The following is a 19,596-nucleotide window of genomic DNA, read 5'->3' on the forward strand; positions in this document are numbered from 1 at the left end:
ATGGATCGTTGAGGATGGTTATTGATTATCGTGGATTGAATGAGGTGACGATCAAGAACAAGTACTCACTGCCGATGATCAATGATTTGTTTGACCAGCTGCAAGGAGCTAAGGTGTTTTCGAAGATCGATCTGCGATCAGGGTACCACCAGCTTAAGATTCGAGAGCAGGATATACCTAAGACACCTTTTACCACAAGGTACGGGCTATATGAGTATACCGTTATGTCATTTGGTCTGACTAACGCACCTGCATATTTTATGAACATGATGAACATGGTGTTTATGGAGTTTTTGAATAAGTTCGTCGTGGTGTTCATTGATGATATTCTGGTCTACTCGAAGAATGAAGAGGAGCATAAGGAGCATTTGCGTTTGGTACTTGGGAAGCTCAGAGGACATCAGCTATATGCCAAGTTCATCAAGTATGAGTTTTGGTTGAAGGAAGTTGGATTCCTCGGACATGTTATATCCGGAGAAGGAATAGCCGTAGACCCTACCAAGGTCATCATTGTGACAAATTGGGAAGCACCCACGTCAGTTGGAGAGATCCGGAGTTTTCTTGGACTCGTAGGATACTACAGGAGGTTCATTGAAAATTTCTCAAAGATTGCAAAACCCATGACGGAGTTGTTGAAGAAGGACACCAAGTTCAAATGGACTGAGGAATGTGAGGCCAGTTTTCAAGAGTTGAAGAAATGCTTGGTTACAGCTCCAGTGTTGATTCTCCCAGATCAACACAAGGATTACCAGGTGTATTGCGACGCTTCTCGTCGAGGAATTGGAGCAGTGCTTATGCGGGAGGGAAGAGTTGTCTCATATGCCTCACGACAGCTTAAACCCCATAAGTTGAATTATGCTACCCATGATTTGGAGTTAGCAGCCGTAGTGCATGCGTTGAAGACATGGAGACATTTTCTCATCGGAAACCATTGTGAGGTGTACACGAATCACAAGAGTTTGAAGTATATCTTCACGCAGAAGGAGTTGAATCTCAGGCAGAGGAGATGGATGGAGCTCATTAAGGATTATGATATGAAGTTGCATTATCATCCCGGAAAGGCTATCGTAGTAGCCGATATGCTGAGCCGCAAGAGTCATGTCAACACACTCATGACCGGAGGATCACCCAGGGAGTTAGCAGAGGATCTTCGTGAGCTATGTTTGGAAATAGTTCCGAGAGGTTATGTAGCAGCATTGGAGATTCAGTCTACTTTGATGGATAATATACGAGAAACTTAGAAGACGGACAAGGAGATTGCCGAGATAAAGAAAAGAATGAGCAAAGGAAAGGCTAAAGGATTTCGTGAGGATGAGTACGATACCTTATGGTTTGAGGACCGCGTTTATGTGCCTAATGATTTGGATATCAGGAAGTTGATTCTGCAAGAGGCCCATGATTCACCGTATTCGATTCACCCAGGAAATACCAAGATGTATCTGGATTTGAAGGATAGTTTCTGGTGGACCGGAATGAAGAAGGATATTGCAGAGTATGTAGCAGTTTGTGATGTATGTCAGAGAGTGAAGGCAGAACATCAGAAGCCAGCTGGATTGTTACAGCCATTGCCAATACCCGAATGGAAGTGGGATAAACTAGGCATGGATTTTATCACGGGATTGCCTAGGACTCATTCAGGCTATGACTCGATATGGGTTGTAGTCGATCGTTTGACGAAGGTAGCACATTTCATCCCAGTTAAGATCACTTACACCAGTGCTAAGTTAGCAAAGATATATATGACCAGGATCGTATGTATGCATTGAGTTCCTAGGACCATTGTATCAGATAGAGGAACCCTGTTTACTTCAAGGTTTTGGAATCAGTTGCATGAGACTTTGGGAACTAGGCTAGAGTTCAGTACAACTCACCCGCAGACAGATGGACAGACTGAGAGAGTCAATCGGATTTTGGAGGACATGTTGAGAGCTTGTGTGCTAGACTATGGATCTAGTTGGGACGACAATTTGCCATATGCAGAGTTCTCTTACAACAACAGCTATCAAGCCAGTTTGAAGATGGCCCCTTTCGAAGCATTGTACGGAAGGAGATGCAGGACACCGTTGTTATGGGATGAAGTTGGAGACCATCAGTTGTTTGGACCAGATTTGATTAAAGAGTCTGAAGAGAAGGTTAAACTGATTCGTGATAGACTCAAGGTAGCCCAGTCCAGGCAGAAGAGCTATGCGGATTCTAAACGCAAGGAGACAGTTTACGAAGTCAGAGACAGAGTGTATCTTCGTGTATCACCACTTCGAGGAGTGAAGCATTTTGGAGTTAAGGGAAAGTTAGCACCACGTTTTGTGGGACCATACAAGGTTTTGGAACGTATGGGAGAAGTTGCTTACAAGTTGGAATTGCCCGAAGGATTGTCAGGAGTTCACGATATGTTCCACGTTTCTCAGTTGAAGAAGTGCCACGCAGAGATGGCTGAAATTTCTTTGAGAGATACAGTGCCACTGGAAGCGATTCAGTTGGATAGCGATTTGACCTACGAGGAGAAACCAGTGAAGATTCTCGAGTTTGCCAGCTCAGTCACACACAGCAAGGTTATCAAGTTCTGCAAAGTTCAGTGGAGCCACCATACCGAGGATGAAGCCACCTGGGAACGAGAGGAAGACCCACAGAAAGATCACCCTCATCTATTTTCTAGCAAACCCGAATCTCGAGGATGAGATTCATCTTAAGGGGATAGGTTTGTAACATCCCAAATTTTCAATTTGGAATGTTATACATTAGATCATCATTGCATATCATATTTTATTGAATTTTGGCTTGATCCTAGAAAATTCTATGCAACTCAAGGACCCACAGAGAGAGTTGGGGATTTTGTAAGTTTCATATTTGAGTTTTCTCAAATTTTGAAAAGAGGATCAGTTGATTTTAATTATTTTCTCTTTGAATATTTCTTTTATGAAAATAAAAGTGAGGGGATAAAATGACTTCCTCAAAATAAAGAAATATTGGACATTTAATATTAAAATCAAATAAGAATTTCATCCAGAGTTTTATCGCTATTTTGTTTGAATTAGGAAAAATATGCGTTTTTCAAAATTGCATTATAGGCCCAAATAAATGTTCACCTTGTCCGCTATATTTTTAGAGGACGAGGAAAATTTATTTCAGGATTTTTGGAGTCCATTTAGTATTTATTTTTCTTGCTTTTCTGTGCGAAATTATTTAAAAAAAAAGTCAACAGACTTAGTCGGGCCATACCAGACTAGGACTTTCGCCGCCCAGGATTTATAAGCCGCCCCGCCGATCCCGCAGCCCACTCCAGCCCACCCGCCGCCGCCACCGAACCCTAACCCTAACCCGCCACCCGCCGCTGCCGCCGCCCTCGCCGCCGACCCCGCGCAGCCGCCGCCACCGGAGTTGACCGCCGCCGCCATGCGAACCAAGGTAGCCGCCGGTTTTCGTCAGGAAACCGTTCGGTTTTTTTTAGAAACCCAATTATTTTTTTAGATCGGTTTTGTTTTTTCGGTGTAGTTATTAAGCGAACGCCCGTTCGTACGTTCGTTTGAACAAACGGTTTTCACTTGTTAACCGTAGACAGCGAACGTTCGTTCGTTAGCCTATTCGTCAGTTTTTCTTTTTTCCGGGTTTTTCGCGATTATTTTCGATCACGATTTCTGACCCAATTTTCGTTTTAGTTTATCTTTTCGCTCGTTTATCGGAATCAGGCGATTCAAGCGCCTAGATCTTTGTCTCGAAGCCCTCTTTCTGTTAACCAACTTGAACAAAATTTTGCTATTGTAAAATTTGACTTAAGTCCGGATTAGTGAACGGATCTTGTTTCTTTCGCAGTTTGAGTTTCGTTGCTTCGTTTGATTTGATTCTTTTTGCAAACCGGAGCTCTTAAGTTGAACTTTCTGGTTAGATTTCTTATTTGTGTTTTACCCGTGCTTCTAGTTGAGTGCTTATTCTATGTTTGTTTGATTGCGATAGAGTACCCGGAGTGCGAAGCGTGCTACTACGAGTCTCTAGGTTTCACGGATCATCAGCAAGGAAAGTAACACTTTGATCATACCTTTTTACTACCCAGTTTCATTGCATTATATCAATCCTCAAACAATTGCATGGTTAGGATTTGATTAACTTGTGGGTTTTGGGAAGTAGATGAGGTAGTACCTATTCACCTGCTTATTATCAAACATATGGGAGTTACTTCTACGTTGCTTATATTGCTATGCTATGCTAGTAGACGTGGATTGGGTTTGAGTGTATTCATGACAGATGTGAGTTTGTTAATTAATGGTTCAACTTAAGGTGGCAACTTAAACACACATCTGGGTGGACTGCTTGTGGGCACCTGGAGAATCCAGTGTTGTCCTAGGATATCCCGAAGGACCCGTGTGATCATCCTATGACCCGCCACCCAGGCTCAAAGGGATCATAAGATTATTCATGTTAGAAACTTCCGTGTGCAGCCACTAGCCATTATGGGCTCTGGCATAGTTGAGTAAGTTGCGTGAAGCTCTCAAAGAGGTAGACTAGCAGATGTAATGGGTTGTAGGTGGCACTGTCTATCCAGAGTAGAGAGATAATGCTTCAGAAAGACTGTGTCTCGAATCTCTGACCATGGATGCATTCGAGTCTTGTGGGGAAAAGTGCGCAAACCTCTGCAGAGTGTATAAACTAATCATGGTTAGTCGTGTCCCCGGTTATGGACGTTTTGAGTATCTAGTTCTTGGATTATTATGTTGATCTCATCACCCTTATTATAATTTGATTGGGTTTAATGATGATGCTTAATTGGGATTGAGTTGGAGGAACCTTCTCAATGTTTAACAACCACCATGATAGTTAAATAAAATTTATTCCTTTGTTGTAGGAAAAAATTGGCTTTATGCAAAACTGTAACCGTAGAGGTTACCACCAGCCAAATATGCATGTAGTGATAGCAACTATTCTGTTCATTACTCTCTTGTGTTACATTGCCAACATTTTTCATGTACTGACCCATTTCGGGCTGCAACGTTCATGTAGCAGACTTTTCAAACGACGAGTAAGGAGCCATAGGTCGTTGTTTTTCACTCAGTGATGCCATTGGAGTTAATGGGCTCATTTTATCTTCCAAGCCTTCCGCTGCTATCGTTTTAGATGGCCTTAAGCCATATTTATTGTAATAAGTTCTCTTTTGAGACATTCGATGTAATAAGTGTGTGATTGCTACTCTGTTATAAATCCTCAAGTACTATGCGTGTCAGCATTACCGATCCAGGGATGGGACTGATGCACAGAGATCAGACTGTTTGAGGTCTGGTCGCTACATAGATGGTGATACGGACCAGACCATCCAACTGTGTCCGCGTACATTTTCAAAGGAATTTGAACAAACCGGATGATTTTAATTTAAACTGGACCTCATTCAATACATTTTCGACATATTTCATTAAAAAAAGCGATCGGATCATAACCTAGTCTAAATCTTGACCGATGCCAGTCCTCTGCGTCCTTGTTGTTCCATTCCATGTCCATGTTCGGTGGCACCAAATCCCACGAAGTGAAGGTGCGATTGCCGGCGAGGAAGAGTAGGATATGTCACATGGACTAGCTCACACGGGATACAAGGCGCTGCCGTCTCCCATATGCCATACTCCTCCTTGTTTGCCTTCTCCCATATGCCATACTCCTCCTTGTTTGAGTCTGCGACCTGGCTATCACCAGTGAAGGTGGGTCGACAATAGACATGGACGAGCCGGCCACGTAGTCGTGCTGGCGCCAACAACGCACAGCTGTCGGCGCGCACGACTGCATGCGCCGAGCGCGGCCTCGTAGAGCGCCCGGTGTTCAGCTACTCCTCGATGAAGTTCGGGTTTACCTCGGCCATCATCGCTATGGCCTCCACGCTTGTGAACTTGTCGTAGATTTGTCCCTCCACGAGGAGGACAAGGTTGTACCGTTGCTCCTCCTGCGTCTGCCGTAACGCCAACACCGACGGCGGCACCAGCTGTTGCTCAGCCATGGCGGCGTCGAAATGTGCATGCGCCTGCTCCATAATCAAGTCGCATGGACCAATGCGGGCAGGGTCTCCAGCTCATCGTCGGAGGCTTGCTCCATCTTTGGGTCGTTGTCGCTCACCTCCGGTGAGCTGGCTGGCAAGCCTGCCTCTATCTGCCACGCACGACGCCCCTACCAAGCCGCCGTAAGGCCGACTACCTTGCCTTATATCCGGTCGAGGGGCTCTTCCACATCACCCTAGAGCTCGCGTCATGGTGGAGGTGGTGCAAGAAGGAGGACTAGAAGCACATGTGTTTATGATGTGGATGGTGTCGGGCGAGGCCGCATATAAATAGCGGGTGCCGGACGGGCCAAGCGACATGTTGTGTCAATGCGGACGCTGGAGTGGGTTTCTCAGTCGTCGCGTCGATTTAATGCCAACAGGCGACAGACGGGTAACCGGTTTGAATGCAGTAGGTAGTTGTCTCGTCTCGTCCAGTCAGGTCACTCTGACATTGAACAGGCGCAGAGACTGGGACGTAGCACGAGCGGCGCTCTCGGCCGGCGCCGCTTCAATGTCAGCTCTAGTGGGAGGTCACGTCCGCTTTGGGCTGGCATGAATGCGGCGCTTGCGCGCCGACCGACATGAATTTTTCCCGGGAGGGCGCGGGATAATTTTTTGGGTGGGTCCAGGGTGGTAGATGCGTACGTGGCAGCCCGGACGCCCGTAAAGCCACCCCTTCCCCCACCCCTCGATTTGGGTCCAGTTTGCAAAAAACGAATGTCCGAACCATCCATGGACCTATGGGGTACCGAGTTGGATGACAAACTACTGTCTGGACGTATGCGTGCGTTTGGGTCCATGTTAAAGATGCCCTAGCCCTTTCTTTTTGTCCTTTTGGGATAGAAGTAACGTAACTGTCATAGTGTTTTTGTCTTTCATCATAGTGTTTAGTATCACCTCAGTGCGGCGGCGTGGTTACAGATAAATGAGAGACCATCGCTTTAGATGCCACTCATTATCAACTCACAGTTGTATCACCAGTTTCTTCAAAAAAATAGATAAAAAATGTTTTAGCATGCATAAATAATATGCACTAATCATTCCACAAAATTTCTAGTTTGATTTCAGTCCATACCTCAAGATATAATAGACAGACCCATTTCGGAATAGCACTAGAAAACATTATTGATTGTGGGCTTTCAATTCAACACTATTGACAATTAAAATTTTCATTTCTTTATTTTGAGTTGTGGATTAAATATGAAGTAATTTCATGTGTGTGATGGATATGCATAGTCAGTTTTATTTGATTTCTTATAAACAGTTCCAAAGCGTTGATAGTATTAGGTACACGCGCACATATAATCTTACCTGTATGAGCACCTCCGAGAGACCGGAACAGCAAATCTTGAGGTTGACGAAGTGTAGTCGATGAGAATATCACCTCCCACGGAATAAACACCATCTAAAGGTACAAAATAAACCCCAAAAAAACAAAACAAACTCTGTTAGGCTCAATTCGTACTCCATCCATGGTTATATGATCCATAAAGTCCATGTCCTAGGCTGATGCCCTATGCCGATGACCCACATTGCACATTGCGGGTATGTGGGCTTACCAACTCCTCTGGTGAAAAGAGTGGGCATTAGAATTAGGGTTGGATAGGATATGCAAGAGGTGTGCAAGGTTGTACCAAGTTTGCAAGAAACTTTGCAGGCGACCTCCTCCGGGTCGGCATCTGTTTTAGATGATTTCCTATATGACACTCACTACGTCAAATGATGTTCCATGTCCATGCCCATCGGTTTTAGATGATTTTTTTGCGTTTCTTGCTCTGCCTAGTCACTTCTATTCCTTTTCTCTTTCTCATATTTTTACTTTCTGTTGGTTTCTCCTTGTGTTTTTTTCCTTCTTCTAGTTAAGAATGGGTTTATTTTGTTTTGTTTTCTGTTTTGCCCTTTCCTTTTTTGGCTTTGTTTTCGGCTGGGTTTTCTACATTCTTCATTTTTCTTTCATTTCTACCAGTTTTCTTTCAAATATATATTTGTAAATTCGTATTCTTCCTAATTTTATTTTCCCTCTTTTTATTACTTCACTATTTCTATTTTAAAAACATATTTGAATATTTCCTAAAGTCGTTAACATTTTTCAAATAAAAAATAAAATTTTGAGAACATTTACTAAAACCGAGGATGATTTTTAGTTGTTGATATTTCTAAATACATTTTCAATACAAAGTGAATATCTTTTGGAAATAATTGATGAACCTTTTTTGGGAAAAAATTACACAGTGAATATCTTCTTGAAGTACTTGATGAAACTTTTTTGAAAAATGCAAACGCATTTAAAAAAAATTCACGTATGAAAAATAAAATTACATAATGAGACCCAAAACAATCAAAATAAGTCATAGAAAATTGACTGAAAAGGCTGAAATAGATGAGCTTGGAAATGAAAATCATTAAAAAAAAGAAGTAGCAATAGGAGGAGTGTTGTGTCACACGCCGACTAGGCTAGCCCAATTAGTGGCCCCGTGCATTTACTCGACTATATTTTCTGAAGTAGGCGCTCAAATATATGCGGCGGCCAGCCCCAGAGCTATATCTCGCTTATAGCAACATGCAAGGACCTCTTGCCTCAAGAATTTACATGCGCGCTACGGTATTGGACCAACCTCGCTCGTGCTCGAGTTGCTTCACCGAGTGGCAGACCCGATTAGCAATCTCAAACTAAATCATACTTTGGTTTATTTTCCTTTTCTTTTTATTTTATTTTTTTATTTCCTTATCGGCTTTTCTTTTGTTTCTTTGGTACACATCAATTTTCTATCTTTTCGTTGTTTATTTCGGTTTTTCTTTATTATACTTCGTTCTTTTCGAAAACAAAATCCAGTTTGCTAAGTTTTTTTGTTTCTGTCTTATTCAATAGTTTTTTAATCTATATTTTTGTATTCTATATTTTTGTTTTATTCGAGGGGTTTTAAAAACAAACCTACATTTTTTACACATTAGATAAATGTTTAACTTTTTTAAGTACATGATTAACATATTTAAAAATATATATTTTGATGTCTATCTTTTTCGTACACATTGTATATTTTTACATATACATTTAAAAAATTATATAATTTTAACATTTTTCCGACAGATATTTTTTTAAATACATATTTTGATGTCTATCTTTTTCATAAAGATTAAATTTTTTATTTACACATGAAATGTTTTGTGCATGTTTAACATTATTTTGGAATATGATTACATTTTCAAAAACAGTCTTTTGATGTCTATGTTTTCCCATAAACATTGTACATTTTTTGTATACATCAGAAACATCTTTATGAAATTTTAAAATTTTAAAAATACATGATTAACATTTTTAGATACATGTTTTTATGTCTGTTCTTTTAATACACATAGTACATTTTTTTATATACACAAGGAGCATTTTTTAATACTCGTTTAACATTTTATGGATAGATGATTAATTTTTTTCTAAAATACATGTTTTGATGACTATTTTTTAATACATATCGTACATTATTAGTGTACATATACATGTTTTTTATGTACGCGTTCAACATTTTACAATATATGATTAACTTATTTCAAAACAAACTTGTTGATCATTACTTTTTTTCATGCACCTTGTGCATTATGTATACATTAGGACCATTTTGCTATACATGTTTAACATTTTTTAAATACAAGTTTTGGTATCTAGTTCTTTTCATACATGTTCTATTTTTCTGTATACATCAGAAACGTTTTTATACACATTATGCATTTTATTAAATGCAGGATTAATTATTATTTTTACAGAATTTTCAGTACAATACATTTAAAATAAAGTAAAATGGAAAACAAAAATATAGGAAAAGAAAGTAGAAAAGCAAGGGCTTAAGTTCCCACGCGTTGGCCTGGGCCATTGGGCCAGGTCCTTCAGACGAGCGCTTGTACGGTCGCGCCCTAAAGCAATCCGGCAACCAGAGGCAAATATGAGGTCTCGAAACTTTTTGTCTTGGGTCTCTCAGCTGGGTGCTTCTCTACCGCGCTTATAAAAATACCAGCCGCGTTTAGAAAAATGCTCAACTTAAATTAAAAATGTTCTCATGAATTAGAAAATGTTTGTCATGCATCAGAAACAATCATCCTATAGTATAGAAAAAAATGTTCAATGTACATTGCAAAAAAAGTCCGTCACGTTTACAGAAAAATGTTCATCATATATTTGAAATTGATCTCGTGCATTTAAAAAAATTAGCATGTATTTAACAAATTGTTTACGTTTTTATTATTAAAACAGTCATCATGTATTTTCAGTATGTTCGCCATGCATTTAGGAAATATTCATGAAATGTTCATTCCGTCTAAAATAGTATTCATCAAACATAAAAGTTTGCCAGTGCAGATTTACAAAAATGTCTTTACCTTTCCAAATATACCTCATAATATTTCAAATATGTTCACACGTTTAAAAATATGTATGTGACATTTTTGAAAAATATTATTGATTTGTGAAAAGTTTGTTTGCACAGTTTTGAAAACTGTTTGTACCATATAAAAATTCCCGTGAAATTTTAAATGTTCACGCATTTCTAACATTGATCAATTTTTTAAAAAAGTTAATAAAGTGCAAAAATATGTTTGCTTAGTTTTAAAAATATATGTATTCTTTCAAAAAAATCACACGTTAGAAAATATGGTCATGAGTTCCTGACATTTTCTAAAAATGTTCATGCTACGTAAAAAATTTGTTTGCACAATTCCCATATAATCTGTACCATTTAAAAATTTCCCCGTGACATTTAAAAACGTTAAACGTTTGAAAATATAATCACAACATTTTTAAAATTCTTCATGAAGTGTAAATTTTGCTCACTTAATTTTCCAAAAAAGATTTTTATTCTCCCAAAAATGAAATATGAAAATTTGTTCACACAATTTCAGAATATGTCTGTTTCATTCCAAAAAATATTGAGTTTACTTAAAAATGGTCGTGAATATCAAAACAAATTTTCACATAATTTTAATATATTTTTATAGAAACTCAGAAAAATTTGAAAACTCAAAAGTAAACAAGAATGTAACATAGAAAATAAGTAGACAGAAGAAAAGTACAAAAATAAAAAGAACTACACTAAAACTGGGCTCTATAATTTTTCTAAATGGAAAGTAATAAAACAAAAAAGAAACAAACATGGAAGAGGACAATGAAATAAAAAATAAAACTTAAATAGTAAAAATGAAAATAGAAACATAAAAGTTAAACCAAAAATAAATGGATCTCCCAAACTATCTCCCCACAAAAAACACGATAAAACTGAAAGAAAGCGTGCACATTAGGTGAAATCAAAACAAAAATACCCTACATGTGCTTACCGGATCGCTGTGTGCTTCACTAGCGCTAGAAAAGGCTGGCAGTATAGAGCCGTCGCAGTAAGCGATGTATACCATTTGTGTTGCTTGCTGCTTGTTGAGCTGCATTTCGCAAGCGCCTTTTCTTTAACTTGTATGTGTAGCCCTTTTTCTTGTTATCCCAAAACCTTTTCATTGGGATATCCTTTCTTGTTCATGTGCAATATGCCGATACTCTTGTTTATATTGTCTTGTGGCCATTTGTTGGTTGGGCTGTTACACCCTATAAGGAAAAAGGACCCATTCTATTTTTAGGAATTCTATCTGATGAGATTTCTATAGATTTTTTTCTTTGGAGCTCTTTAGTTTATAGGAATGGATTTCTGTTACATTGTAGGATTGTTTTATATCCTTCACATAAAAAAACAAAGCTCAAATCTATTGAAAAAAGTGCATATCCTATGAATCAGATGAGCTCTCATTTTCTTTCTGAACGATCCATGCCACCTCAATTCCTACAACTTCCTATTCCTACGATATTCATACCATATGAATCAAAGGAGCCTATAGTAGAGTGCTTGCATTTAGTTCAGTTACTATATATGCTACCCTTTTGGAGATGAAAGAGTATTTTACACAATATATGTAGGGTCTTGATGAATGGATATAACGTTGCCTTGTTGATTTGTGAGCTCTGCTCACGAGTTTTTTTAACGCCCTCCAGCTAATTGCGACGTTCGAGGCTTAAGGCATCTCGAGCGCCGAACCTGAAAACAGACACACTATTTGTCCACGGATTGGTCCATACTAGTCCGCAAAAATGGATAATAAAGCCGGCCATCCAACCCCATCCCCTGAACGTCAGCCCCTGTTTCTTTTCTTAAGTCTGAAACACTCAACATGAATAGAAAATAGCACAATTCATCTACAAAAACACATGCAAATATACCTAGCACATCAATAGTTCAAATGAAAATATGACATCTAAAAAATCAGATGTACAACAAGTTTTTCCAATTCATCGATTCCAAATGCAACTATACTCCCATGAACTATGCCCCTTGATCTTCGTCCAGCAATGTATGACTGTAAATGGCCTACCCTCTATCCTGTGGTACACCACGACATCACGTTCGGGCTATACAACTTGATGATTATCAAGTTGCAATATTAAGTGAAATCAATGAATTAACCAACATGTAGAGCAAGAAGGAGCAAAACTTACGATCTCAATGGTTTGCAAGCCCGGTGGCAACCTTCTCTCCATTTGTGCAATCGCACTGTAAAACATTATGATGGGGTTGGAGATGGTGTATCATCGATGGGTTAGCGACTTCACATTGTGATCATGGATCACGTGCAAGTCGTAGGGTGATATGATTTGATGGGTTAGCGACTTCTCCAATCAATGTATCTATAATTTATGAAGTATTCATGCCATGTTTAAAACAATTTTATATGGTTTTGATATGATTTGAATGGAACTAACTTGGACTAACACTTTTCAGCAGAACTACCGTGGTGTTGTTTTTTGTGTAGAAATAAAAGTTCTCGAAATGGGCTAAAAATTTACCGTCATTTTTATGGACCAAAAGAGACCCCCGAAGCTTTGTGGAAAGACCAGAAGAGCCACGAGGACACGACAAGCCTGGTAGGCGCGCCCTGGGGGTAGGAAGGGCCTGCCGAGCTTCTCGCTTCCTCATGGCCCCCCTTGACATGAAACCGATGCCAAAAGTTCCTATAAATCCAGAAAAAACCCAGAACTTGACCTAGAACTTCCGCTCCACCCCCGCAAGCCTTTGTACCTAAGCGATCTCATTTGGAGGCCTTCTTGGGCACCCTGCCAGAGGGGAAAGTCATTGTCGGAGGCCATCTTCATCTTCCCAATGGTCTCCATGACGAGGAGGGAGTAGTTCACCCTCAGGGATGAGGGTATGTGCTAGTAGCTATGTGTTTGATCTCTCTCTTTCTCTCTCTCTCTCTCTCTCTCTCTCTCTCTCTCCTGTTTTTGGTTTGGCATGATCTTGATGTACCACGAGCTTTGTTAATATAGTTGGATCATATGGTGTTTCCCCCTCTCTATCTTGTTGTCATGAATTGAGCTTTTAACTTTGAGGTTTCACTATTATCGGATTGAATACTTCTTGGATTTGAGAACACTTGATGCATGTCTTGCATGTGGATACCTGTGGTGACAATGGGGTGTTCTATTGATTCACTTGATATATGTTTTGATATTCAACTTGCGGATTATCGTGACATTGGGGTAATCTATGCACAGGGTTTGATACACGTTTTCGTCCTTCTTTCTCCGGTAGAAACCTTGGGGAACTCTTTAAAGTTCTTTGTGTTGGATTGAGTATTATGAATCCGAAGTTGTTTGATGCATATCGAATAATCAATTCACGGATACTGGTGGTGACATTGGAGTATCTATGTGACATTAGAATTGGTTGATGTGTATCATATGTTGTTATTTTAGTACGAACTCTAGGGTGGATGGCTCAATAGATTGATTGGAGAAGATAACTTTGAGGTGGTTTTGTATCCTACAACAATTTTATCTTATGTTCTCCTCTAGATAAGAACTTTGGAGTGATTCTTTGTCACACGTTGAGGGATTGTTATACGATTCACTTATGTTAGAACTATTAAGAGATTGCACTAGTGAAAGTATGAACCATAGGCCTTTTTTCTAAGCATTGCAATACCGTTTGTGCTCACTTTTGTTACTTGCTACCTTGCTGTTTTTATATTTTCAGATTACAAAAACATATATCTACTATCCATACTACACTTGTATAACCATCTCTTTACTGAACTAGTGCATATATACAATTTGCCATTGTATTGGATGTGTTGGGGACACAATAGATTCCTTGTATTTGATTGCATGGTTGTTTGAGAGAGACTATCTTCATCCTACGCCTCCCATGGATTGATAAACCTTAGGTCATCTACTTGAGGGAAAATTGCTATTGTCCTACAAAACTCCGCGCTTGGAGGCCCAACACGAGTCTACAATAATAAGTTGTGTAGTAGACATCAAGCTCTTTTCTAGCGCCGTTGCCGGGGAGGTGAGTGCTTGAAGCTATATCTTTAGATCTTGCAATTGAATCTTTTAGATTCTTGTTTATTCACTAGTTTGGTTTTTATAAAACAAAACTACAAAAAAATGGAAATGAGGTTGCCTCAAATTCTTCATCTTTATAATTTCTTTCTTGAAAATGGTGGATCAGAAAATTGTGCTCAATTGTTAGAAGAAGAATTCAATAAAATACTTGGCATAAAATCTTTGAGTGGTGAGCATGATTGCAATGTTTCTAGTATGCTTGCTATGAATATCCACGATGCTAATGATATGCAAAGCCATAATCTTGGGGATGCTATGCTTAATGAAGATTATCTTTTTAGTCCCCCTACTTTGAATGATCAAATTTGTTATGGTGATTGCATGCCTCCTATTTATGATGATTGCAATATTTATGAAAGTGGGTTTGGAAGAGTGTCAACTCTGGGTAATGATCCCACTATTTTGGAGGGTGTTGAATCTTATTACAATATTCGTAAAAGTGGATTTGGAGAGGTCATGACTTTATTTAATAACAAGGCCTCTATTTTGGAAGAGGTTTCAATTGATGATGAGAACAAAGTTGCTATCTATGATGATTATTGTGATGACATGTGTGCTATGAAAAGTAATGATAACCATGAAACTTGTCATTATGATTTGAATGATGAATTGAGCCATGATAGTTATTTTGTTAAATTTGCTCCAACATTATGAACGAAAAGAAATTTGCTTATGTCGAGAGTAATAAAAATTATATGCTTATGTATCATGAAAAGAATGCTTTATGTGATAGTTATATTATTTAATTCCTTCATGATGCTACTGGAAATTATTATGGGAGACAACATATGCTTTTACATATCTACATAATATCAAGTTTCCTCTCTATGTGTTGAAATTTTTGAAGTCATGCTTGCTTTGCCTTCCTATGCTAGTTGATTCTTGCTCCCATAAGTTGTTTGCTCACAAAATCCCTATGCACAGGAAGTGGGTTAGGCTTAAATGTGCTTTCCATGCGATACATGATGCTTTCCTTATGTTTCAATTTTTATATTTTATGTGAGCATCATTGAAATCATCATGCCTAGCTAAAAAGGCATTAAAATAAAGTGCTTGTTGGGAGACAACCCAATATTTACCCCTATTGTTTTTGTGTGCTATCATGATTAGAGTACTGTATTAATCGTGTTTTATAGCTTTTGTTTCAATAAATTACCAAGTAAAGCCATTGGGATAGTGTGGATAGTAGTTGACTTGATTCTGTGCAAAAACAAAAACTTTTGCCTCTAGTAACAAAATTGTTTCAAATCACTGGAGCATCCAAATATTCTGAATTTTCTACACATGATTGATATACAAAATTTCTATGTTTTCCTAATTTTTTAGAAATTGTGGAGTTACATAAGTATGGTTGTTGTTCATATCATTACAGACTGTTCTGTTTTTGACAGATTCTGTTTTCAATGCATAGTTTGCTTGTTTTCTATTATCTATGGCTTATATTGCTCAATATAAATTGTAGTAACTAGAGGATACAGTAGGCATTATGTGATAAAAAATTGAATCTTGTCTTGACAGTAGCAAAGTTAATGATTTGCTATTTATCATACTAACCTATCTCACGAAGTTCTGTTAAGTTTTGTGTGATTGAAGTTTTCAAGTTTTGGGTGAGATGTCGATATGAGGAGAATAAGGAGTGGCAAGACCCTATGCTTAGGGATGCCCAAGGCACCCCAAGGTAATATTCAAGGAAGACCCAAGCGTCCGAGCTTGGGGTTGCCCCGGAAGGCATCCCCTCTTTTGTCTTTAACATTATCAGTAACCTCACTTGGAATTATATTTTTATTCGTCACATGATATGAGTTTTGCTTGGGTGTCATTTTATTTTATTTGGATTTGCTTACTGTTATTTGGAATAATGCTTTGCGTCTTTTATTTCAAGAAAAGTGTCAAGTATAGCCTTTAACATGCTCATTTTACAAGTCTATATGTTGCTGTCTGAAAACAGAAAGCTTTCTCTTATTGTCCGAATTCCTCAGAAAAGTCATAACATGATAAAATCTTGAAACTTTTTACACGGTATGCTACAATTTTTTTTCTTAAGTATGGTAACTTTTCATAATTTTTGGAGTTAAATAAGTATGAATCTTCTTCCATCCTTTACATATTGTTCTGTTTAGACAGATTGTTGTTATGTTTGCTTGTTTAATGATTCTATTTAATAATAGGAGTATTAAATATGCAAAGAATTTAGTATGCAATGTCAAATTATAATATTAGTGATTTTCTACAGTAGAAAATGATAAGGTTTTGCATTGATTTATACTAACTTAACTCACGAGTTCTTGTTAAGTTTTGTGTGGATGAAGTTTTTGAGAATTAGGGAAACCGTGATATGAGAGGAATTAAGGAGACACAAAAGCTCAAGCTTGGGTATGACCAGGGCATCCCAAGTTCATATTCCAAGAAGTCTCAAGTATCTAATCTTGGGGATGCCCGGGTAGGCATCCCACCTTTCTTCTTCAACAGCTATCGGTTAGTTTTGGTTGAGCCTAAGTTTTTACTTGTTCACATGATATGTGCTATCCTTAGAGTGCCCTTTTATATTTTTTTGTTGTTTTAATAAAATACTTAGATCTGAAAGTTTTTTATGATAGAGAGTCCTCACATAACTACTTAATCGTTTGACTACTCATTTGATCTTCACTTCTATCTTTTGGAGTAGTTTGTCATTTACTCTCATTCTTCACTTATGTCCAAAGAGTAAATTGTTGAATGAATTGAATATCATAAAGTTGAAATTATATGTTCTTCATATGTTTGTATCATGCCTAGTTATAGTTTTACATTGGGTTTATAAAGTAAAATCTATTCAAGTTTGACAATCAAAGTATTGGTCATACAAGCAATTCATGAATGGTAGTATACGGAAGAGAACTTTCACATGCAAATATATTATCTTGGACATCTTTTATGATTTTGAATACCCATTAATTATTTTCAAACCTGATCAAATTATTTTAAGTTGGACAACGAAGACAATGTAATGAGTGATGGTTGCGTATATTTGCATCGAAATTATTTTTATGGATCCTCCAACATGTGGTGCTTGTTTAGAATCTTTTGCTAGCCAAAATCTCTGTACTAAGCAGGATTACTGCTTGTGCATCCAAATCCTTGAGCCAAGTTTCTTTCACGAGTGTCCACCATATCTACTATATGCAGTATTACCTTGCCGTTCCAACTAAATTTGCATGTGCCATCTCTAAAATCCTCAAATAATCATCTTTTTTGTGTGCCCGTACCGCTTATGGAGCGACGGGGCAGTCAGTACCTTCCATGCTAAGCGGGTTATACTCATGACGGGTGTTTATTCACTTGTCCATGCACGAGAGAGGCTGGTAATTGGGATGCCCAGTCCCATCAATCAAAAATAAAAATATATATAATAAAATAAAAGCTCCCCCAAGAAAGTTGAAAGTTTGGATGGCACCCGTGAATTCGGCTAGGGATGGCTTTTGTTTGAATGGTTGAGGGGGATTTAAACTTCTCATTTCTGCATGGGAACTGCCAATAATGTGTTTAGCATGGAATATATTGAATACCTTAGTCATGACATTGACAGAAAAGGCACACCAGTCAAAATGTATTCATCTTTGTTTTAACCAATGAGATCCGGCGCCTCTGCAAAGCCATGCTTCGCTCTACGAAGGGCTTATCTTTTACCGCTTCCGTTAATTTTATTTTTGTTGAGTCAATTTCTTATTCCAACCTATTCTTTAGTTGGCAATCATCATGAGGTGTGGAAAGATCCAGGCACATATGGCCATTCAAATATATTTGATCATGAATTTTTGACAATTATCTCTATGATAAATGAGTTGGGAGGCAAAAAATCAAGCCCCTATCTTTTTCTCTGTTCGATGAATGCTATTTGTTCTAAATTTATGCTTTGAGTACTATCAATCATATAATACTATATGATAATTGAGTATGTGGAGCTCTTATTTAGACTTTGTTGAAAATAAGATGCATTGAGATTGTTGGGTGAATAAGAACGTAGCTTGTTAAGTTTCAAGAGAATGCATTGTTTGAACCATAATGTGTGAATTGATTGCTATTTTATCATGATAAGTAATTGATGTTAAGAAGGTAGAAAAGGTGATTGAAATTATCATTGATCAAACTTATGCACTATGCTAGCATTCATACTTCATAAATTATTTCTTTTATCATTTACCTACTCCGAGGACAAGTAGGAATTAAACTTGGGGATGCTGATATGTATCTGATGTCTACTACACAACCTTCTTCTTGTAGATGTTGTCGGGCCTCCAAGTGCAGAGCTTTGTAGGACAGTAGCAAATTTCCCTCAAGTGGATGACCTAAGGTTTATCAATCCGTGGGAGGCATAGGATGAAGATGTTCTCTCTCAAACAACCCTGCAACCAAATAACAAAGAGTCTCTTGTGTCCCCAACACACCCAATACAATGGTAAATTGTATAGGTGCACTAGTTCGGCAAAGAGATGGTGATACAAGTGCAATATGGATGGTAGATATAGGTTTTTGTAATGGTAACTAATGATAAAAGTGAGCGAAAACGGTATTGCAATGCGTTGAAACAAGGCCTAGGATTCATACTTTCACCAGTGCAAGTTCTCTCAACAATAATAACATAATTGGATCATATAACAATCCCTCAACATGCAACAAAGAGTCACTCCAAAGTCACTAATAGCGGAGAACAAACGAAGAGATTATTGTAGGGTACGAAACCACCTCAAAGTTATTCTTTCCAATCAATCCATTGGGCTATTCCTATAAGTGTCACAAACAACCCTAGAGTTCATAGTAAAATAACACCTTAAGACACAAATCAACCAAAACCCTAATGTCACCTAGATACTCCAATGTCACCTCAAGTATTTGCGGGTATGATTATATGATATGCATCACACAATCTCAGATTCATCTATTCAACCAACACAAAGAACTTCAAAGAGTGCCCCAAAGTTTCGACCGGAGAGTCAAGACGAAAATGTGTGCCAACCCCTATGCATAAGTTCACAAGGTCACGGAACTCGCAAGTTGATCACCAAAACAGACATCAAGTGGATTGCTACCTCTTTTAGCACTGCTTTGGTTTTCCCCAAAGAGGAAGGGATGATGCAGCAAAGTAGCGTAAGTATTTCCCTCAGTTTTTGAGAACCAAAGTATC

The sequence above is a fragment of the Triticum urartu genome, chromosome 3A, assembly GCF_056163025.1.
Source record: "Triticum urartu cultivar PI428250 chromosome 3A, HENAU_Tu73, whole genome shotgun sequence".
Taxonomy (NCBI): domain Eukaryota; kingdom Viridiplantae; phylum Streptophyta; class Magnoliopsida; order Poales; family Poaceae; genus Triticum; species Triticum urartu.